Raw genomic sequence first — 24,920 nt, 5'->3', positions numbered from 1 at the left:
ACACCTCAAAAGTACTTTGTTGGCTGTGAAGCCCTCTGGAACATCCTGAGGCTGTGAAAGGCGCTACATAAATGGAAGTTCAGTTGTTAATTTTGTTTCTCGGTTACTAAAATTAGTAATGTTCAAAATAAGGTTTAAAACAAAATAAACCATGAAAAAAGTCACATATTTCACAATGGCACGATTAAATTTACTCATAGAATTCTCTTTTGTGTCTTTTAGTACTTTCATTAAAGGTTTTACTTCAAGGCCTTGGCTTCTCTCAAAAGCCTCGACACCAACTTTATATTTTGATTGAGAGTTATCGCTAAACACTGGTTAGGCCCCAGTTGGAGTATTGTGTCCAATTCTGGGCACCAGACTTGAGGAAGGATGTCAAGGCCTTGGAGAGGGTGCAGAGGAGATTTACTAGAATCATACCAGGCATGAGGGACTTCAGTTATGTGGCGAGATGAGAGAAGCTGGGGTTGTTCTCCTTCGAGCAGAGAAGGTTAAGGGGAGATTTAATAGAGGTGTTCAAAATGATGAAAGGTTTTGATAGAGTAAATAAGGAGAAATTGTTTCCAGTAGCAGAAGAGTCGGTAACCAAAGGACACAAATTTAAGATAATTGGCAACAGAACCAGAGGCGACATGAGGAAAACATTTTTTACGCAGCGAGTTGCTACGATCTGGAATGCACTGCCTGAAATGGTGGTGGAAGCAGATTCAATAGTCACTTTCAAAAGGGAATTGGATAAACACTTAAAAAAGAAAAACTTGCAGGGCTATGGAGAAAGAGCTGGGGGCGGTGGGACTAATTGGATAGCTCTTTCAAAGAGCCGGCACAGGCACAATGGGCCGAATAGCCTCCTTCTGCGCTGTATGAATTTCTGATTCTACGAAATCAGCTTCAGGGAGATGCGCAGTCTGAGCATGTGCGTCATGCACAATTTCCCACCTGGCATCAGTAAGATTTTCTCACTGCTGTTTGTCCTGTGAGAGGATTTTTGCTTTTCTTAGATTCAAATTATTCCAAATCACACTAGGGAATAAATTCTTTTTTTTCCCCTTCAAGTAATGCTTACATTTTAACTATTATTTATTGCTGAATTAAATTGTTTGTATTTTACCTCAGAGACAGTCAAACAGCAGCTGTCCCGTCTGTTATTTATTCTTAAAGCCGAACAATGAACTTATTTTTCTCAGTGGAATGCTTCCTCCTTCTTCATTTTAACTCCACACGTTGCGCAGAATTTTTTTCTTTTCAGTTGAATGAACAATCACAGTGGGAAGGTTGAGAGATAATCATTTTTTTTGTGGATAAAACCTGAAAGGAGTATAAACTATGAAGTGTGGTACTTTTATCTAAAGGTCCTTAAATAAATTCTAGACTTTTTTCCCATTGATACCAAGGCTATTGTGCATTTTTGTGTGAGCGGTAAAGAAAAACAGACAAAGAGAGAACACGCAAGAGAGAAAAGGAGAAAGAGAGAGAGTTAGAGTGGTGAAGAAAAAAGATAGAGAAAAGAGAGAAAAAGGGAAATGGATAAAGAGGGACAGAGAATGAGTTGGAGAAAGTGAGGAACTGGGAGAAACAGAGGGGGCAGAGAAAGAGAGAGAGAAAGAAAAAAGTGAATTAGGCAGAGCAAGAGTGAAATAAAACAGATAATGAGTGGAAGAGCTAGAAATTTGGCTGCCGAACACTCGTTGTTTCGATGATACGCAGCCTCCGAAAGTGCCAAGATGGCGTCTTGGCCGCGCACGCACGTTTCCAGCATGATGTGCGCCGGACGCCATCTTGGTATAGGTATTAGCGTGTGCGCAAATACTGAATGCCGGAAGCATGCCGTAAGGAGAAAATGGATACAACCAGTGTGCAACGCTGATTTAAAGTGATTTAAAGACACTCTTTTGTGACTTAACGTTCAGATCAATGCACAATCTTAACCATGACCATCTGAACATGTCTTACAGTGCCTGGAGGAACCCCACTAGTGCTTTTTAAAGGGACCAAGCAGGATTTACAGATTAGTTGCTGGGTTATTGCTTCTGGCTGCCGATACATTTGTAACTGTTTTTGGAGGTCTCCTATACTTGAATTCTAGGACACGGGGACATAGCCTAACATTTAGAGCCAGGAATTGCAGGATTGAAGTTAGGAAATACTGCGACATGCAAAGGGTGGGAGAAGTTTGGTACGCTCTTCTGCAAATGGCAGCTGATGCTGGCTCACTTGTGAATTCTAAATCTGAGATTGATAGATTTCTGTGAACCAAGGGTATTAAGGGATATGGGGCTAAGATGGGTTTATGGAGTTAGGTCACAGGTCCACCATGATCTCACTGAATGGCGGAACAGGCTTGAGGGGCTAAATGCCACTTCCGCTTGCTGCCTCCTGTTATGCGCCACCTTCTCCTGCAAGCAAATGGGACATGTGTCTGGATGATGTGCCTGCCATGGTTGAATAGCCGCCAGTGTGTGTGGCCTGTGAGTTGTGGGTGGGTGGCTTGCAACAGTAGTAATGTGTAAGGGTGAGAGGAAGCATCTGATTGGAAGAGTTGAGTACTGATGGAAAGAGTTTGTTGGTATGTGGGTGATGGGGGTGTAGTGCGTGGAGCAGTGGATGAGGCTAGTGGTGCAGTTGATAGGAGACGCCACTTGACAGTTGACCTCATTCACCTTGACCACTCATGTTAAAGCATTGAACTTCTTCCTGCACTACATCCATGTTCGTGGTGCTGTGCGCCTGGCATTGACTTCGTCCCCTGCTGCCTCCCACTGCCTTTTGGGCTCGTGCCCCCCGCCCCCCACAGATATAAGAGTTCCCTCCTTCTGTCCACCTCTTGCACCAAGGCCTCCAGTGTATCAGCAGAGAACCTTGTTGCACGCAGTCTCGGAGGCCTGGTACAAACTCAGATCGGCAGATTGGTGAGGTCATGCGTGCAGATTGGAGGATGTGGGATTTAGTAGTGTGCAACCTTTATTCAATGTATTATCGTAACTCAACAGTTTGTAAACGTAGGGATGGGACCTGCATCTGTGTTTTACGTGTGCGATGTCTGATATCCGTTCAGACTCCAAGCAGACAGCAGACTGTTATTTTCAGCAAATAACAGGTACCAGCCACCTTTAAAAGATTTTAAGAGACAGCCTGCCTTTAAGACATTGGGACTCCCCCTGCTGGTGGAAAGTGCAAATTGCATTGACTCCTCATGTCAATGATGATTTCCAATGCAGCTTGAAGGTAAGTCCACAGGCCTGACGAAAGTCTCGTCTTGCCTGCGCAGGAAGCACTGGGAATGGGTTAATGGCGGATTGCGTTACCTGCGCCCGGTTTTTGGGATTATCCAATTTAACCCCTATGTGTCTATGTGTGTGTGAGAGACACTCAAACAGGGATTTTGTGTGTAAGAGAGGGAAAAAGTCAGTGTGAATGTGGGAGACACACAAATGGAGTGAGACCGACACACAGTATGAGAGAGAGAGAGATAGAGAGGAGGAGAGAGAAGGGAGTGGTTGGGGGAAAGAAAGCTAGAGAGTTGATGTGACCCATACCTAGCACAGTCCTGGTTCATGATTCTCCTCTGCTGCCTGACCCATTCCCGGTCAGGGGTACATCCAAAACCCTCTTCTAATGCTTCTGTCCATCAGGTGACCTTCCATTCCCATCGAGAACCCAGATCATCAGTCCTAGTACCAACCTGAAGCGCAAAAATTACTTCAAATACAGCGACGGTAAATTTTGGGCTTGAAACCAGCCACAGACCAGGATTTGAGCCAATGGTTGAGAACATGTTTGAGCCGGTCAGTTCACATTTTCCTGGGTTCACTCCTCCCAATACTACCATATCCCGACTCCCTCTCAATACTGCTAAACCTGCATGTCCACCTCAATGCTTCCAGACCATGGCATCCCTCTCCAGTGATTCCGGTCCCAGCATCCTGCACCCATGTTTCCAGATCTCAGAACCTCTCTGACACCCTAGCACCACTGAGGTCCCCCTGGTCAGTACAACCAGACTCTGGGATCCCCCTGTTCACTACTACCAGACTCTGGGATCCCCCTGCTCACTACTACCAGATCCTTGGATCATCCTGCTCATGACTACCAGACTCTGTAATCTCCCTGCTCACTACTACCAGACTCTGGGATCCCCCTGCTCACTACTACCAGGCTCTGGGAGTCCCCTTCTCACTACTACCAGATCCTTGGATCATCCTGCTCATGACTACCAGACTCTGTAATCTCCCTGCTCACTACTACCAGACTCTGTGGTCCCCCTGCTCACAACTACCAGACTCTGGGATCCCCCTGCTCACTACTACCAGATCCTTGGATCATCCTGCTCACGACTACCAGACTCTGTGATCTCCCTGCTCACGACTACCAGACTCTGTGATCTCCCTGCTCACGACTACCAGACTCTGGGATCCCCCTGCTCATGACTACCAGACTCTGGGAGTTCCCTTCTCACTACTACCAGATCCTTGGATCATCCTGCTCACTACTACCAGACTCTGAGGTCCCCCTGCTCACTACTACCAGACTCTGGGATCCCCCTGCCCATTATTACCAAACTCTGGGATCAACTTGCTCACTATTACCAAACTCTGGGATCATCCTGCTCACTACTACCAGAGCCTGGGACTACCCCCACCCCCTCAATGAAATTCCCTTTAGTCCTGAAACTTTCTGCCCCCCGTACTGACGACATTGGTAACTCTCCCAATACTCCCGAGCCATGGGGCCCCTCTCCATTGATCTTCCAACCTCCAACACCTCCCCAAGATCTCCCCAATGTGGCCAGATCCATGCCTGTCCCCAGTACGCCAGACACCCACCCCTTTTCTGATCCTGTCCCCGATACTGACGGACCCTCGTACTTCCCTGCGACACTCCCAGATTTTAGGGGCCCCCACAAAGCTGGCCTAACCCATTACCCCCATCCCCAACTACTGCTGAATCTATGCACACCCACCATTACTGTCAGACTACAGGAGTAATCCAGTAAACCAACTCTCACATTTCATCCCCAGGTTCATTCTCTGCAATACTGCCACAGCACAATGCTATCAAATCCAGCAACCTGCCACAACTTCTGCTGAACCCCACAGCCTTTTCCTTCCCTACTAATGGTAAATCCCACAAACCTATTTCCAATCTGCTATCTTCTTGCTGCGTAAATTAGTGATGATCAAGGTCACCCATGGACAGCTTACCGTGGAATACTGGACAGAGTTGTTGAATTCGAGCCTGAAAACATCAGTAAGAATGCTAACAAAAAAACAGAATTTCAGCTATTCAGTCACTAAGTTAGTGGTCCTGAAAATTATCAGTGCTCACCAATGTGCCAGCCATGAGTTGGAGGCGGGGCAGGATTTACGGCAGTACACACAGCAAACAGTCTATTTTACAGCAAATCTATTTACTCAGCAAACAGAGTCTATTTAAACAGTGCACTACAGCAAACAGTCTACAGCGTCGATTTAAAACGTCTCCACGAAACAACAAACAGAACTCATGACTGATAATGTAGCAACTTCTCCCAATAAAAGCGGGGTGATTTGCCCAGCAAATTGCAGTGAATGGAGGATACTTACACAATACAAATGATGTGCCTAAAATCAATCCCAGTCATTTACAGCAGTGCGGTCTCCAGGCGTGATTGATGGGGGAATTACCCAATCATCTTCATTCTGGCCAGGAATAGTGGTGTTGCTATATGCAGCCGAAATTTATAGATTACATGTCATATGGCATAACACCCCTACGGCTACAAAAACAGGGATCCTCTGACTCACCCTACTCACCCCCATGGGCGATTTGCTAATATAAAAAAATCACTCAATTCACCCTGTCCCCACCTAAAAAAAAGCAGAATTTGGTAAAAAGTGTTAAGCACAAAGGATAGAACACAGAATTGTTAACCTGACTGTTTAGAAGGCACACTGGGAAGGCTGACCAAGATCGAAAGGTATTACTGTATTCTTGCTTCAGACTGTTGAAGGCTAACAGACGACGTACTTTCGCGGAGATGAGGGGCGAGGTTAAAGTTAAGACACCTGCCGAGCTTAGGCCTTCAAAGTCTGTGAGAAGCTGCCGTAAACATCCGATTCTGTAGCATCAGTTTGTTTTTGAACCATGGGAAAGAGCAGCTTGTTTTTGCCAGTGAGAATGGTACAAGAGCAGCCATTCTAAAGCGAAAGAAGGAGACCGAGTCCACGAGACAGACCAGAAGAACACCAAGAAGGATGTCAACGGACAATTAACCCCTCAGTCTCCCGAAGCAGAAGACGTTGACCATTCTGAGCTTGAAGTTGTAATTCTAACTAAGGTTGTAAGCAGTTCTATCTTTAAAACTGTTATGCTTCAGTGTTAATAAAACCAATTGTTTGAAAAGTTTGATAGCCTTGGTTAATCTTACCTCTGATTACTCTTACCTCTGATTACTCTAAGGAGTACAGAGAGTTAAAAAATACTCCACGCAGAGATTTTATTCAGTCCGCTCCTGGATAGCACCAGGCCTGTGTCTGCCTGCTCGCTGACACAGAAGGGACAGTGGCCGACGGCATGGCTATTTCTGGGAAGGGTAAAACACTGTGGGCAGGTGTGCAGCTGTCCCATCTGAAGAAGTGTTTACAGATGTGAGCGCAGCTGTTCAGTTGCGGGAAGGTCTCGAGAACAAGTCGACCTCCTGGTTTTTTAAAACTGTTTTCGTGTGCGAGCAGGTGCAGACCACCTGCGGTGACAAGGCCTCATTCTTGGTCACGTGCCCTACATCTGTGGACTGACACATCCTTGTGCCAGAACCAACAGCCTGTGTCATTCATCAGCCCATGCCAAGAGTCCCTCTTCATGTTTGCTGACAGTCTTGAGACCACGTCCACACATGCTGCTGCCCCACACCTCAGAATGGGAACGCAGGGCCGCCTTGGAAGAAAGGAGACTCGGCTGGCCCTGTTAATAAAATGGTGGCAAGTAAATACATAGAAAGATGTTGCACACAAGCTGCATGGTAGACTTCAGAGAAATCCTAACCTCTTCCAAATTCTCCAAATATTTCTGATACAAAACTCTTCCTTGGCTTTCACACAAGAAATACCTTTGCGGTGTTTTAACTGTAAGAGGAGCTCTCGAAACCCAAGAGTTCTTTAAAATACGGCTGGCGCGTTGCCACATTTGCTAACTTCAAGTGAGGTTGCTTATTTTGAAGATAGGTCAGCTAACTATTACGGTGCAACGCTGCATGATTCTGCTTTGACAGTATCCCTATCCCAACCGGAGCTGGAGGGGAGTGGGGGAAAGACTCAGACTGGCTACAGTGCCAAACTCAGCTCTATATGAATATCACAGACAGTTTCTATTCTGAGGTGCGGTGCGGAGCAGTAGCACAATTGGATGGGACCTCAGGACTGGTAGCTGGACTGCATGACACTTACAAATTCCGGTGTGCTGTCGTTACGTAGCAGTCCTTGGAGTGGGGATGCCAACCCTCCAGGATTGTCCTGGAGTCTCCAGGAATTGAAGATTAATCTCCAGGACACTGCTGCGAGCAAGCCCTGGAGAAAAAAAATCATAGGGGTATTAAAAAAATTGTGTGTTTTTTTTATTTTCTTTGAACACTTTCGTTTATGAGTTATAAAAATATAGGAATTGGGAAAAAAGGCTGTTTGACAGTCATGAATCACTCAAATGAAGAGTCTGTTCGCTTTCTAATTGGTGTGGGAAGGCGGTGTGCCATGAGGATGGACGTGTTGGGTGACCAATAGCGGGAGTGTGGGGGCAGGGCATTGGAAGGTCATGTGACGAAATCTCCAGGAATACATCCAACCAGGGTTGGCAACCCTACCTTGAGACAAGCGGGAGAGCCAATTTGTCATCCTCTCTCACTTACCTTTCCAGTATCTTCATATCTTTTGGTGACACTTCAAAATCTTCCAGTCAGTCAAGGTCATGATGCCAGGTCTGACCTGGAATTGCTCACTTTTTGATTATGGCTTTTTATGTTTGGCCTTTATTGAACAAAGCCTTAACCAGTGAAAATGTGCTTTTTTTTCTTACTTTTCATGATTTTTCTTGAACTTCCTTTTTTGGGTAGGTGCTATTCACGGAGCAACACCAAACACAGAAAAATAGTTGGTTGGTGCATTGTAACTTTAGTGCACACATCTACTTTTTCATGACAATTAGTGAAGAAAGGAAAGTGTGGCCCAAGTATCTGAGGGACTAAATGGTAGGTTTAGCATCCAACATTCACGAATACATTAGTTAATTTACATTGGCTTTCCAGTCTTGTTGGCTTGTCCATTCGGTGTAGGACAACCATCTTACCAGGTGCATACTGAAGATGATGTATCCTGGAAATGTTGCCAAAGTTCACAAATCAACATTTGAACCTCAAAAAAAAATGTGTGCGGCTCTATTATTTGTAAATGAAAATTCATATTTATATTTCAGCAATGGTGACTTTAAGAAACTGCTGTAATCTCTTCCAATGTAATCGGTCTCCTCACCACAAAAGTAATGTCTTAACCATAAGAATCCAATATATGCTCCAGACACCATTATCTCCAGGGTTTGAAGTATCACAGTTAGTGTCTTCTCTGCAGGCCACAATTAAAGTATCAGGCTCATCATTTTTCAAAGGAAGGTCAGCTCCTGTGGTTTTCAGTGAAAATTGCTGTAGGGAAGATGAGCTGGACTCTGATGTTAAAGGTGAGAGAATCTGAAGAGGAGTGAAAATTCCCTAGTTTCCAATATACACGATGTCCGATACAATCACAACAACAGAATCGTCTCTGGTAGCATAAGATGCCCTAAAAACAGACAATAGGTCGAGGAGTCAAAGCAAGAGCTAGTTAGGACACAAGCAACAAAGCTTCTGAAAATCTACAAGAAAGGACACACAATTCGACAGGTGTGGGGTCGATATTATGGAAACTGGGAAAAGACAGGAAATAAAGTAAGAAAAGAAGTTATATGGAGGAGCAAGAATTACGGAGAACCATGAATTGGAGCAGGAAAAAACAAAAATAAAGGAGTTAGGGGAAGCCAATAATGAAAGGTCAGAAAAAGAAGTGATAATCCAGGAAATGCCATGTTTCCTACATTACAACAGATGACCACACTTCAAAAGTATTTTATTGGCTGTAAAGCGCTTTGGGACATCCTGAGGTCGTGAAAGGTGCTATATAAATCCGTCTTTCTTTCTTTTATATGGATAGAAAATAGTACTATCGGGAACCACTATCATTTTGCATTGTAATACTGACCTGCAGAATGACACCGCCATTCGAAAGTACTTAAATTCGTGGCAGCTCTTTCGATCATCTGCTTAGCAGTGGATAAATGCCTCTTACATTTCACTCCTTGCTGCCTAAACCTGGTGAGTTCCAGTCTCAGTTTGCACAGAACTTAAAGAAGAAAAATATAGAAGATGGGATGGGCCAGTGCAGTGGCATTTCAACCTGCGGTAGATTGGGATGGTAGGGTGTAGCTTTGTTCCCAAAATTCGCCCACATGGTTCAGCTGTGCCACCAGTTAGAAACTCTGGGTGGAAGGCGTAGAGAAGAAAGGAAAATCAACAGATGAGTCTCCCTGCCCTCTCTTGCACACACCCAGCAAGTGGATGAAGAGAGGCATTGATAGAAAAAGCTCCAATCTATAATGTTGACTGTGAAATTATACACCGTGTACAGTGAAAGGGGCGAGATCCCTTTGAGGAAGGAAGTAAGTAGAATGGGAACAAAAGATCAAATCCCAAGCTTTGAAGTCTGTACGTACCCATACGTAAAAATACATTCCTTCTCATTGATATTATGGAAATAGGTTGATGGTAGGACCTTGGCTTAACCCTCATGACAGAGGCTTCTCTGCTTGCTGCTGCTTTCCAAATGATCAATTGAAAGGCAGGAGATTCTAAACATGTCTGGTTGCCTATGTTCAATTTTCAGACCTTGCTTCTCAACTTCAGCGATTATGTGTTTAAATGCAGCACAGTAAAGAGAAATCCGATAGAGATTTGAAGACTTCACTTACCAGATTTAGGTACTGAGAAAAGAATTTCTGGTCAGGGAGCATCAGGAGTTCAAAGCTGCACTTGGGTATTGTGAATGCGAGTTCACAGAAATAATGGCATCTTTCAAATTATTCGAGAACGAAGGCTCTCAGCGGGAATTGCCGTAGTGGTTGCTATATTTACTCTTTGATGGTCACTATGTACAGGCTGTTTTTAGTATCATTAATCACTCTTCCACCATGCTTTGCATACAGCTGCTATTTGGAGAGTGGTGTCATTAAAAACAAAATTATAGTTAAGACACCTTGTATGAATGTGTGGTTTAATTCAGGCTGAGTACAAACCATTCCTCTGCTAACTCGAGGGGCTGAATGGCCTCCTCCTATTCCTATGTTCCTAACCCACGTACATCAGAGATGCGTTTGCATTACAGTTCCTTTCCCTTCTCTTCTCTCCACCTTTTCTCCGTCTCTTGCACTTTCTCACTTTTCTTGCTACCTTTCCTGAGTGCTTGCTTCCTTTTTAGTTTCTCTAAATTTCTCGTTGCATTTCGTGGATAATCACTTCTTTTTCTGGCGTTTTATTTTTGGGTTCCTCCCACTCCTCTCCATTATTCCTGCTCCATTTCCTTGTTTCTCTGTAATGCTTGCTACTCTTTATAACTTATTTTCTTGCTTTATTTCCTGTCTTTTCCAAGTTTCCCCACATCCTCTCTTCCACTTTCATTGCTTCTGATACTTTCTATTCATTTCTTCTTAATTTTCCGACTTTTGTTCGGTTTCTTCACATCTCATCTGTCCCTTCTTCTCACTCACTCTAGAGAGGTAGTTTTGAAATAAGGAGTTATAGTCCTTATTGTAAGCTTGATCTGAAATGAGGTAGTGAATATTGCAGTATGTAAATAGTTAATTGCATGCTGAATGAGCAAGTTAATGAGATAACAGGCAAAGAACTCGACACAAAGCCGACATTGAATGCTTGAAGGACTTAGAACTAGAATAGGTTCCAAATGAAGAATAAGAGTGTTTGATTCTTCACCAACAGAAACATTGGGCGTCATTTTAGCACCCGCTATCGGTTGTGTTCCTGGTGGGGGGGCTCCAAAAATCGGAGAATCCTGGAGCTGGACCGGAGCCCGCCCCGAACCCGCGCACTTCCGGGTTCCCCACTGACGCGCCGGCGTGCGCGCGCAGCCCCCGCTGGTGGGAATCCCGCAGGCAATTAAAGGAGCGGGATGCCACTTGAGAGTATTTACCTTGGTATTTCAGGTTATTAACAGACCTGATTAAGGGATTATGTGAGGAGGGGTGGGATTTTAGAGCAAACTGGGACTGTTTCCCACACTGGGGGAAACACTCCCAGGTCAAATGGACGTTGCAGCTGTCAGCCTGTGGCAGCTGCAAAGGTCCATTTGACAGGTGGGGGGGTGGGGGGAGACCCTCACCCATTGCAGGAGGCCACTCTGTCACTTGGGACAAAGTTTGGCCTCAACCACCCTCCTCTTGACAGTCAAAGTCACCAACCTGCACACTTACCCCGGGGTCCAGAGACATGTACCTACCTTGCGGACCCCCTCAGATGTACAGCTTGCGGATGGGGGCCGCCGTAGCTGCAGTCATGACCTCCTCGGAGGGCGAACAGCATCACCAGCCTCGCCATCCACGCCGTCCACCTCTGACACGTGGAGCTCCACAACACAGTGCTGTGACACATCCACCTGCACAGCAGGAGGGAGGGCTACCGCAGAGAGAGATGTATCGCAGAGGGCACTACCCTCGCCACAGGGTCCACAGACCGAGGCTCAGCCTCCTGGACCTCTCTGAGCAGCAGTGCACACGGAGGCTCAGAGTCACCCGACATGTAGTCGTGGACATCTGCAGCCTCCTTCCTGCCGAGCTGCTCCTGGCTGGCCCGAGCACCATCTTCTTATCTGTCGCTGTCAAAGTCACCACTGCCCTCAACAACTTCTCCTCCGCATCCTTCCAGGGTGCAACCGGGGACATCGCTGATGTCTCTCAGTCGTCTGCACAAAAGAGCCCTGCAAATACACCTACACCCACTCTGCAGTGACACAATGGGTGGCATCAGTTGTGGGTCCTCATAGTGATCCTCAGGAGAGGGCATTATTGCACAAACCAGACAGGATTCGCGAAGACATGGCAGTAGTGGTGCCAATATAATATGTAATGTGAGTTGGTCAGAAATTCAATATAAGTAACACCCGTGACAAACCCTCAAACACCCTTGTGCATCCCCTTCATGCTCACGACACGTTTGCCTTACGCTGCCTACTGCACATATGTGATGCATGCCCTGTGGCTGCAGCACAGGTAGTGGCAGGTTGAGTGAGGCTGGCCGTGAAAGAGATGCACGAGAGGATGAGTATGAGATAGAGCCATGAGATTGTATGAGGATTGGGTTGAGTGGTAGTGGCGGGATGAGTGCTGGCGAGGTGAGTAGGTGCAGTTAAGATGAGGATGAGGTTTGAGTGGGTATGAGGGGTGATGTGACAGAGTAGTGTTGGCAGTGCTGAAGGAGATGTGGGGTGGGGGCAGTGATGTGGCAGACGGAGTGTAGGGGAAAGACTACGTGTACTCACTTTGGCTGAACCACTGAGGTCATTGGAGCGCCTCCTGCACTGTATGCAGGTGGGCGATATGTTGGTTGCGATGGTGACCTCCTCTGCCACCTCGAGCCAGGCCTTCCTGGTGGCAGAGGCAGGCCGCTTCCTCCCGCCCGCCGGGAGGAAGATCTCTGTCCTCCCCTTCCTCCTCACCCCATGTATTGATACCTGGAGTGAGGCATCATTAAACTGGGAGCAGCCTTCCCCCTGGGCTGCTCCATGCTGTAATTTTTTCTATTTGTTGCAGCATCTGTCAGTGGAGGACTGCCCCTTTAAATAGAGCGCCTCCAGCTGACAGATCGTACTGCGCATGCACAGCCCGCCCGACGCGCAGATCAGCAGTGGGGAACCCGGAGGAGCAGGTAAGTGGATCCAATTAGTGGATTGTCTGCTACAATCGCGCGGGAAGCTGACTAATTTCACCGGGCGCGTTACCCACGCACCCGATAGCCCCCACGCCGAGAACCCTCAGCCCTGCTAACATCGGGCCCATTGTTACAAAAGCACTGAGGAACCCTATAGAAATTAGATCGTGCAATAAGGGGGAGGGATAGAGAAGGTGGATGAATGGAATAATTAGTGAACTCTGAAAAGGAAGGAACAAGCCGATAAGAGGACCAAGCATCACGGAGAAGGTGTAAAATACAGTGAGAAGTGAGGACCACGAGGCAATTACATAGAATTTACAGCACAGAAACAGGCCATTCAGCCCAACTGGTCTCTGCCGGCATTTATGCTCCACATGAGCCTCCTCTCACCCTACTTCATCTGACCCTATGAGCACAACCTTCTATTCCTTTCTCCCTCAAGTGTTTATCCAGCTTCCTCTTAAATGCTTCTATGTTATTCACCTCAACTGCTCCATGTGGTAGCAAGTTCTTCATTTTAACCACTGTCTCGGTGAAGAAGTTTCTCCTAAATTCCCTATTGGATTTATTGGTGACTATCTTATATTTATGGCAACTAGTTTTGGACTCCTTACAAGTGGAAACATCTTCTCTATGTCTACTCTATGAAACCCTTTCATAATTTTAAAGACCCCTATTAGGTCATCCCTCAGCCATCTCTTTTCTACAGAAAAGAGCCCCATCCTGTTAATCTTTCCTGATAGTTATGAACCTCTCAGTTCTGGTATCATCCTTGTAAATTTCTTTTGCACTATATGCTGAATATATCAAGAAGCTGGGCGAGAAGGACAACACATCGGATGAGTGATCTCAATTTGGATCACAATTTGTTATTTGTGTACCCTCACCCCAGAACATAATGTGACTACTTTTCTCAGAGAACTACAGTAGTGTTCAATTATGTGTTGATCAGATGCCAAAAGTGATTCATTACCTTGATTCTCCATTCTATCTAACCCCAAATTTAAATTATAATTGAACTTGCTCTGTTGGTGCCACAAGAGAAATAGACAAGATATAATGAAATCAATAATTAAATGAATGAAACTTGAAGTTTGTGTCTCTCAAAGCAAATTACATAGGTATGATGGTCGAGTTGGTGAAGGTAGATTGGAAAATCAGATTAAAGGGTATGACGGTTGATGCAATGGCAAACATTTAAAGAAATATTTCAATATTCTCAACAAGTATACATTCCATTGAGAAATAAAAACTCCACGGGAAAAGTGATCCACCCGTGGCTAACTAAAGAAGTTAAGGACAGTATTAGATTAAAAGAAAAGGCCTATAATGTTGCCAAGAAGAGTAGTAAGCCTGAGGATTGGGAGAGTTTTAGAAAGCTGCAAAAGATGAACAAAAAATTGATAAAAAGAGAGAACATAGAATATGAAAGTAAACTGGCAAGAAATATAAAAACAGATTGTAAGAGCTTCTACAAATATGTAAAAAGGAAGAGAGTAGCAAAAGTAAACGTTGGTCCCTTAGAGGCCGAGACAGGAGAAATTATAATGGGGAATCAGGAAATGGCAGATACGTTAAACAAATATTTTGTATCTGTCTTCACAGTAGAAGACACCAAAAAACATACCGGAAACAGTGGGGAACCAAGGGTCTAATGAGAGTGAGGAACTTAAAGTAATTAATATCAGTAGAGAAAAAGTACTTGAGAAACTAATGGGACTAAAAGCTGATAAATCCCCTGGACCTGATGGCCAATATCCTAGGGTTCTAAAAAAGAGGTGGCTGCAGAGATGGTGGATGCATTGGTTATGATCATCCCAAATTCCCCAGATTCTAGAACAGTACCAGTGGATTGGAAGGAAGCAAATGTGACCCTGCTATTCAAGAAAGGAGGGAAAGAGAAAACAGGGAACTACAGGCCAGTTAGCCTGACATCAGTCATCGGGAAAATGCTGGAATCCATTATTAAGGAAGTGGTAACAGGACACTTAGAAAATCATAATATGATTAGGCAGAGACAACATGGGAAATCGTGTTTGAGAAACCTATTAAGAGTGTGTTGAGGATGTAACTAGCAGGGTAGATAAAGGGGAACCACTGGATGTCATATATTTGGATTTTCAAAAGGCATTCGATAAGGTGCTGCATAAAAGGTTGTTGCACAAGATAAGGGCTCATGGGGTTAGGGGTATCATATTAGCATGGATAGAGGATTGGTTAACCGACAGAAAATAGAGAGTAGGGATAAATGGGTCATTTTCAGGTTGGCAGGCTGTAACTAGGGGGGTGCCGCAAGGATCAGTGCTTGGGCCTCAGCTATTTACAATCTATATTAATGACTTAGATGAAGGGACCGACTGTAATGTATCCAAGTTTGCTGACGATACAAAGCTAGATGAGGGAAAGTAAGCTGTGAGGAGGGCACAAAGAGTCTGCAAAAGGATATAGACAGGTTAAGTGAGTGGGCAAGAAGGTGGCAGATGGAATATAATGTGGGGAAATGTGAGATTATTCACTTTGGTAGGAAGAATAGAAAAAGAGAATATTTTTTGAATTGTGAGAAACTATTAAATGTTGGCGTTCAGAGAGACTTGGGTGTCCTCGTACAAGAAACACAAAATGTTCGCATGCAGGTACAGCAAGCAATTAGGAAAGCAAATGGAATGTTGGCCTTCATTGCAAGGGGTTGGAGTACAAAAGTAAGGAAGTCTTACTACAATTTTACAGGGCTTTGGTGAGACCTCAGCTGGAGTACTGTGTACAGTTTTGGTCTCTTTATCTAAGGGAGGATATACTTGCCTTCGAGGTAGTGCAGTCAAGGTTCACGAGATTAATTCCTGGGATGAGAGGGTTATCCTATGAGGTGAGGTTGAGTAGAACGGGCCTATACTCTCTGGAATTTAGAAGAATGAGAGGTGATCTCATTGAAACATATAAGATTATGAGGGGGTTTGACAGGGTAGATGCTGAGAGTTTATTTCCATGGGTGGAGAGTCTGGAGCTAAGGGGCATATGTGCAGGGTAAGGGGTCGGCCATTTAAGACTGAGCTAAGGACGAATTTCTTCACTCAGAGGGTTTTGAATCTTTGGAATTCTCTACCCCAGAGGGCTGTGGATGTTGAGTCGTTGAGTATATTCAAGGCTGAGATAGACGATTTTTGGACTCTAGGGAAATCAAGGAATATGGGGATCGGGCAGGTAAGTGGAACTGAGGTCGAAGATCAGCCATGATCTGATTGAATGGCGGAGCAGGCCCAAGGGACCATGTGGACTACTCCTGCTCCTATTTCTTATGTTCAAATAGCAAACAAATACAAAAAAGACAGTAATTCAACATGTATCAACATGTAACATGTATCAACATTAAATTGGCTCCAATTTATGATCATGAGATGCTTAGCAATATTAGTGATTATTCCACCATTTTGGAACACAAGCAGAAACAAACTTTAAGCATTATATCCATCATATCACAGCATAACATATATTTGTTCATACCAGCTACAATTCTACCTCCAGCATAACATCATGCACAGCCAGACACATGCCCCAACCTCTGTACAATCAATTTTTTAAAAAGAAAATGCAAAGGTTCGTGCCTAGGCGGCTGTCCACATTACACCATTGGAATGCCTGGGTTCTTTCCCTGTAGGGCACTGACTCATTGAAAAATATCTGAATAACTTGTCATATCAAAGGAAAACTGCGCTGGCTTTTACGTATTTCAAAATAAGTCCAAAAAAACATTAGGGCGTAGAAATTTCTCTGAGCCCATTTTCTCGGTGCTGCGTGGGCAGCGCGCACCCAACTGAGAGGCTGCAGGCCCGCTCACAATTGGGCCTCGGACCTCATTATCATTTTTTTGCACGAGTTGACAGTGCCTGCTCAGGTAGCTCGTACATTTGAGGAGCATGAGGAATAGAAATTGGACCTTGTTGTGCCTGTTGGACGTAAATCGGGCGGGAGCAATGAGGGCTAAATTCGGGGACCAACGTCGCGTGCCCAAAGGATACCTGTAAGATAGGTCAGGCTGTTTTTCAGGTATCCCTAACGGCTGTCTAAAGCAGGCGTCAGGCCTCCAACATATGTACATAAAGGTATCAGCAAGAGTTGGAGACAATGGAGGGCACCAAGGCAGGGGGAACAGGGGAGTCAGCGAGAACGGGCAAGTGAACGCATACAGAAGCATCCCAGCAAGAAAGGAGGCATAGGGACGCTAATGGGCAAGGGATAGAGGGGCACATGGGGACAGCAAGAAAGTGGGGGGGATACAGGAACACGCAGTAAAGGAGTAAGGGGATGGTGAGGAGGTGTATATAGAGGTGGGGGGTCAGTTGCCCTACTTCCTGAAATCAAATCGTATATCATATATGTTCCAGCAGTTCCTACTGCTTCAAAAACAGGACAAACATAAAATAATCTAATTCAAACACTACATAAACCGTATATTAAATTGTATATACTTTACATAATGTTGTATAATAAATTATACCCTTTAATATATAATTTACTTTTTCACATTAATTACTTTTTTATAGTGCACTATATTAAATCCAAACATTATGTCAAACCTATTTCATATACAATTTCAATTCATTTCTCAATTAATTGAATTAATTCAATTTCATTTATTTTACATGAATTTATCTATTTTTAACGAATATTAATTTTATTCCGGACAACACCAAAAAATATCAGACTCGTTCATTCTCTGTTGCATCATTTAATACTCTTCTCTTTATAAGACATTTATACTCTCACTTACTGTGCGGAATGCCAAAGGGGATAAATGATTGTATATTAATGCTGTGAGTTGGATCACATTTCAGGTGCCACATTCTGTTACAGATACAGAGCAATCTTAAAAAAATAGATATAAATAAGTGACACAAATCCAATCATTTCCCATTGTTGCCAATCTACTGAGAGGCAATTACCTTCAAATTGCCCTCTGGATGTTCCTTACTGCAGCAAATAGACCTTTTGGCGTTAAAGGGATAGGTCATTTTACACACTGCGTGCTATACAAAATTACGCTTATAGTGTATCCTGTGACCTGCCACCACTGGGAATCCATTAGCATTTAATAAATATCAAAGTTTTCTAAATTGGGATTGAACTATATTTCTTTCTTCAAATGATATGTAGCTCCAACCTTCAATGAAGGAGGGCAAATTTCTATAGTTTTGACATTTATTAGCTGTGGCGCAGTGGCTAGCACTTTTTCCTCTGAGTCAGAAGGTTGTTGGTTCAAGCCCCACTCCAGAGACTTGAGCACAAAATCCAGGCTGACACTCCAGTACAGTACTGAGGGAGAGCTGTACTGTCAAGAAGTGTAGTCTTTTTCATGAGAGGTTAAATTAAGATAAAAGATTCCATGGCATTATGCGAAGAAGAGCAGGGGAACTCTCCCTAGTGTCCTGGACAATATTTATTCCTCAACCAACACCAGTAAAACAGATCATTTGGTCAATGATCTCATTGCTGCTTGTGGGATCTTGCTGTGCACAAATTGGCTGTCACGTTTCCCCACATTACAACACTTCACAAGTGCATCTTGGCTGTGAAGCACTTTGGGACGTCCTGAGGTCGTGAAAGGCAAATAAATAAAGTTCTTTATTTGTTTACATCTTTTATCACTGAATACAGTTCACAGCACTGTTCCTGATAGACAGCATATTCTGATTAAAGCATTCTACGACTGTGTCTGCTGTTATGGTAGATTCACATCAGCTCCCGACTATTAAAACATCCCTGTCGGCAATTAAATATATCACCATCAAATGGGGATTAATTTATTCCGCAACCAATCAGCTTCACAGACTGCATAATGGCCCTCTACCAGCGAGTTATTGCAACATGATTTAATAGCAGTTGTAAGTATTAGCAGGCAACAGTCAAATTGAAAGCAAAAATAAAATGGGAACTTAAAAACCTAATGGCGATTTGAACTTCATCTTTGTACTCACGATCACACATGCAAACAAAAGTATTCGGTGTTATGTTGCTGCAGTTTCCATGGACACAGACATGTGGCTCACACTGCCCAATCATCTCGGAACAATTATCACCTGTGAAAAACATCAAAATTAAGAGTTAATTATAATTCACCATCAGCTATAGCGCACTGACAGCAGCATTAACCTGTAGGCCTTTTTACAGTAAAAGAAACTAATTACAATAAATGTCATGAAGCATAGTTAAATGCCAACTCTCATTTCTGAGCCATTTATTTGATAATCAGCGACAGACCAAGCCGAAACCAAAATGATAAAGTAACAGCTAATTGCTACAGTTGCCAGTTTTGTTGAAGTTAACCCCTCAACCCTGCTGGGTTTCCCCTTGATAGAGCAGTTCATTAATAGTTTATAGATATAATTGTGACACCACCAAGCAAAAGAAGGTGGTCACTTGAATTCTAAAGTCAGCAGGCTGCCTGTATTTCCAGATGGAAAGTATTTCCTTCTCGAAGGCCTATGGTGTAGTTTTTTTTAAAACAGATTCATAACACAAGCACAAATTATTTTTTGTGAAGGGGCTCTTGGACAAAACAGAGTACTCTGCTGATTTGCCAGAAGGTTGGATCATTGTGTGCCTGGTTACAACCTGACTGGGAACAACTATTCATTTTTAAACTCCTCTCCCCCATCTCCCAATGGATTACAACAGCAACAGCAACTTGCATTTATATAGCGCCTTTAACAAGATTTTAAGGAGCGTCTTAAAGGAGGAGAGAGAGGCAGAGAGGTTTAGGGAGGGAATTCCAGAACTTGGGGCCCAGACAGCTGAAGGTGCAGCCACCAATGGTGGGGTGAAGAAAATTGGGGATGCGCAAGAGGCCAGAATTGGAGGAGTGCAGAGTTCTAGGAGGACTGTAAGGCTGGAGGAGGTTACAGAGATAGGGAAGGTCGAGGCCATGGGCTGATTTGGACACAAGGATGAGAATTTTACACCCTAGTTGCAATGACAGGGAAACTAACCAATCATGATGTCAGTAGGGTGCACTTATTTGCATTAAATCATGGTCTATCATGCTGAGATTAAATGTCTATAAGGCAGCACAACCAGATGATATTCACTTCAGAATTCTTAATGCACTGAAGTAGGGAAAAGATGAGCACCTGGTATGTATTTTAGGACTTGAATAAACATAGCAGTTATAACTGAAGACTGGAGGATAGTAAATGCTATCCTAATATTTAAACAAAAATAAACCTATACCGAGAAATTATAGGCCAATTAGCCAAATATCTGTAGTAGGAAAAAATGTTCTTTGGGACTATTATACAAGGTGTTATCAACATTCAGCTAAGAATCATACAAAGGCCATGACATGTATCTGAAAAACAGATCATTCAACATGGTTTGAGAAGCAATAAGTCATGCCTCATGAGTACATTGGAATTCTTTAAAGATATATTCAATAATAAGGGTTATCTAGTGGATATCATTTACTTGGAATGTCAGAAGTCATTTGACAAAGTTCCATTTGTGAGACTTTTAAAGAATGCTAAAGTTCACGGAATCAGCAGGAAAATAGCTAGCTGGATTGAAAAGAAGAAAGTGATAACAAAAACTTTTTTTAAACATCAAGGATGGGTTTGGATAGTTCCCTCCCACACCACCAATTTTCATCTCTTCCCCCCTTCCTCTGAAGATGTTGACTCATTGCTGCGTTAAGGCATGGGTTGCTTCTTGTGCCTCATCCTGGGGCAAATTTAGTACCCGAATGTAGCATTTTGGACTTTTGCCAATAAGGCCTTGAAGGGATTTTGTTTTTGATTCACTTTACAATATTGCCATATACGTTAGGTTCAGCTTACAAACAGTTAGCTCCCAAAAATACAAAGCCATTTAGAATGTTGACTAGAGTGGTTCCCAGGTGACAACACTGTTTAACTTATTTGCTTTTGAATGTTACTTTAGCTTTGAGACAACGAGGTTTGTTAAGACCTGAGCCCAGGTAGTTCTCACCATTATGATAGAATGGGTTTTCATTCACCATGCCCGACAGGAGGGGAGTTTAGTTGAACTAAGCAGACAGGTGTTGCAAGCCCTTATTATCAGAATGCAGCATTTCATTCTTTGGCATAGAAGAATTGAGGGAGCAGTAAGAAGACTGTCTTTCTTTCTCTCTCCTTTTTTTCTTCTCTGGAGACAGAGGGAGAAAGCGAGTAAGTCAAGAAGATCTGCAATCGAGGAAATGAGGACCAACTAGTTAAGGGAGGTCTATCTTGCAAGTGAGATTTTACTAGAATAGCGGTAAAGTTACATTTGTTTATATTTTTATATGTGAAGATGTGTAAGAAATAGGTGTATTTCACTGGAAAACTGTATAATGTTCATTCATATATTCTATGTAAAATAAACCAATTTTAATCATGCCTAATCTCTCAAGTGCATTTTAGTCCAGCTTCCATGAAGGCAGAATAATGCACGTGGCAGCATGTGAGAGATCATAGTCTCCAGAATATGCAACAAGAGGTTTATGTTATGATCTCTGGGTCATAGAATCATAGAATCATACAGCACAGAAGGAGGCCGTTCAGCCCATCGTGCATGTGCTGGTACTTTGAAAGAGCTAGCCAATTAGTCCCACTCAACTGCTCTTTTCCCATAGCCCTGCAATTTTTTCCTTTTTAAGTATTTATCAATTCCCTTTTGAAAGTTGCTATTGAATCTGCTTCTACCACTCTTTCAGGCAGTGTATTCCAGATCATATTAACTTGCTATGTACAGTAATTTCTCCTCATCTCAGATCTGGTTCTTTTGCCAATTACCTTAAATCTGTGTCCTCTGGTTACCAACCCTTCTGCCACTGGAAACCGTTTCTCCCTATTTACTCTATCAAAACCCCTCATTATTTTGAACACCTCTATTCAATCTCTCTTTAACCTTCTCTGCTGCAAGGGGAACAATCACAGCTTCTCCAGTCTCTCCACGCACCTAATATCCCTCATCCCTGGTTTCATTCCAGTAAATCTCCTCTGTAACCTCTCGAAGGCCTTAACATTCTTCTTAATGTGTGGTGCTCATAATAACACACAATTCTCCAGTTGAGGCCTAACCAGTGTTTTGTGAAGGTTCAGCATAACATCCTTGCTTTTATACTCCAAATGCATCTATTAATAAAGCCCAGGGTCCCATATACATTTTTAACAGCCTTTTCAACTTGTCCTGCCATCTTCCAAGATTTGTGTACATACATCTCCAGGCCTCTCTGTTCCTCCAACCCCTTTAAAATTGTACCATTTAGTTTATATTGCCTCTCCTCATTTTTCCTTCCAAAATGCATCACTTCACACTTTTCTGCATTAAATTTCATCTGCCATGTGACAGCCCATTTCACCAGTCTGTCCTCCTCACTGTTTGTTACATTTATGAGCTTTGTGGCATCTGCAAATTTTGAAATTATGCTCCCTACTCCCAATTCCAGGACATTAATATGTATCAAAAAGAGCCGGGGTCCTAATACCAACCCCTGGGGGCCATCACTCCAGTCTGATAAACAACCGTTCACCACTACACTCTGCTTTCTGTCTCTGAGCCAATTTCAAAGCCACACTGCATCTGTCCCTTTAATCCCATGGGCTTCAATTATAAGTGCGAGACTGCTGGGAACCTGGAACATATGCCAGCAATAACCTTCTGGGAAAGACAAATACAAAACCATTAACCCTCTTGGGAAAAAAAACTCTGATTTCTGTCTCTCACTCAGATTAATCCTCTCCATTTTTTGAACATGGGTATAACATTTGCAACCCTTCAGTCCACTGGCACGACTCCCATATTCAAGGAGGATTTAGAGGTGCCCTCCCCAATTCTCCCATTTATTGGTGCCCTCCCCAATTCTCCCATTTATTGGTGCCCTCTCCCAATTCTCCCATTTATTGATGCCCTCTCCCAATTCTCCCATTTACTGGTGCACTCTCCCAAGTCTCCCATTTACTGGTGCACTCTCCCAATTCTCCCATTTATTGGTGCCCTCTCCCAATTCTCTCATTTATTGGTGCCCTCCCCAATTCTCCCATTTATTGGTGCCCTCTCCCAATTCTCCCATTTATTGGTGCCCTCTCCCAATTCTCCCATTTATTGGTGCCCTCCCCAATTCTCCCATTTATTGGTGCCCTCTCCCAATTCTCCCATTTATTGGTGCCCTCTCCCAATTCTCCCATTTATTGGTGCCCTCCCCAATTCTCCCATTTATTGGTGCCCTCCCCAATTCTCCCATTTATTGGTGCCCTCTCCCAATTCTCCCATTTATTGGTGCCCTCTCCCAATTCTCCCATTTATTGGTGCACTCTCCCAATTCTCCCATTTATTGGTGCCCTCTCCCAATTCTCCCATTTATTGGTGCCCTCCCCAATTCTCCCATTTATTGGTGCCCTCCCCAATTCTCCCATTTATTGGTGCACCCTCCCAATTCTCCCATTTATTGGTGCCCTCTCCCAATTCTCCCATTTATTGGTGCCCTCCCCAATTCTCTCATTTATTGGTGCCCTCTCCCAATTCTCCCATTTATTGGTGCCCTCTCCCAATTCTCCCATTTATTGGTGCCCTCCCCAATTCTCCCATTTATTGGTGCCCTCTCCCAATTCTCCCATTTATTGGTGCCCTCTCCCAATTCTCCCATTTATTGGTGCCCTCCCCAATTCTCCCATTTATTGGTGCCCTCCCCAATTCTCCCATTTATTGGTGCCCTCCCCAATTCTCCCATTTATTGGTGCCCTCTCCCAATTCTCCCATTTATTGGTGCACTCTCCCAATTCTCCCATTTATTGGTGCCCTCTCCCAATTCTCCCATTTATTGGTGCCCTCCCCAATTCTCCTATTTATTGGTGCCCTCTCCCAATTCTCCCATTTATTGGTGCACTCTCCCAATTCTCCCATTTATTGGTGCACTCTCCCAATTCTCCCATTTATTGGTGCACTCTCCCAATTCTCCCATTTATTGGTGCCCTCTCCCAATTCTCCCATTTATTGGTGCCCTCCCCAATTCTCCTATTTATTGGTGCCCTCTCCCAATTCTCCCATTTATTGGTGCCCTCCCCAATTCTCCCATTTATTGGTGCCCTCTCCCAATTCTCCCATTTATTGGTGCCCTCCCCAATTCTCCCATTTATTGGTGCCCTCTCCCAATTCTCCCATTTATTGGTGCCCTCTCCCAATTCTCCCATTTATTGGTGCCCTCTCCCAATTCTCCCATTTATTGGTGCCCTCTCCCAATTCTCCCATTTATTGGTGCCCTCTCCCAATTCTCCCATTTATTGGTGCCCTCTCCCAATTCTCCCATTTATTGGTGCCCTCCCCAATTCTCCCATTTATTGGTGCCCTCCCCAATTCTCCCATTTATTGGTGCCCTCTCCCAATTCTCCCATTTATTGGTGCCCTCCACAATTCTCCCATTTATTGGTGCCCTCCCCAATTCTCCCATTTATTGGTGCCCTCCCCAATTCTCCTATTTATTGGTGCCCTCTCCCAATTCTCCCATTTATTGGTGCACTCTCCCAATTCTCCCATTTATTGGTGCACTCTCCCAATTCTCCCATTTATTGGTGCCCTCTCCCAATTCTCCCATTTATTGGTGCCCTCCCCAATTCTCCTATTTATTGGTGCCCTCTCCCAATTCTCCCATTTATTGGTGCCCTCCCCAATTCTCCCATTTATTGGTGCCCTCTCCCAATTCTCCCATTTATTGGTGCCCTCTCCCAATTCTCCCATTTATTGGTGCACTCTCCCAATTCTCCCATTTATTGGTGCCCTCTCCCAATTCTCCCATTTATTGGTGCCCTCCCCAATTCTCCTATTTATTGGTGCCCTCCCCCAATTCCCCCATTTATTGGTGCCCTCTCCCAATTCTCCCATTTATTGGTGCCCTCCCCAATTCTCCTATTTATTGGTGCCCTCCCCCAATTCCCCCATTTATTGG

General features: G+C 44.0%; 1 long non-coding RNA gene across 1 annotated transcript in view; it reads right to left on the bottom strand.

Annotated features, from left to right (window-relative positions):
* Positions 1–24,920, bottom strand: part of LOC137321598 (uncharacterized) — a 126,624-nt gene that overhangs the window by 76,953 nt on the left and 24,751 nt on the right. The window contains exon 2 of the long non-coding RNA XR_010962866.1: positions 18,961–19,062. This is a non-coding gene — a long non-coding RNA (uncharacterized lncRNA). The remainder of the gene's footprint in view (positions 1–18,960; positions 19,063–24,920) is intronic.

The sequence above is a fragment of the Heptranchias perlo genome, chromosome 5 (genome assembly GCF_035084215.1).
Source record: "Heptranchias perlo isolate sHepPer1 chromosome 5, sHepPer1.hap1, whole genome shotgun sequence".
NCBI lineage: Eukaryota > Metazoa > Chordata > Chondrichthyes > Hexanchiformes > Hexanchidae > Heptranchias > Heptranchias perlo.
This window is presented reverse-complemented; position numbering and strand designations above follow the sequence as displayed.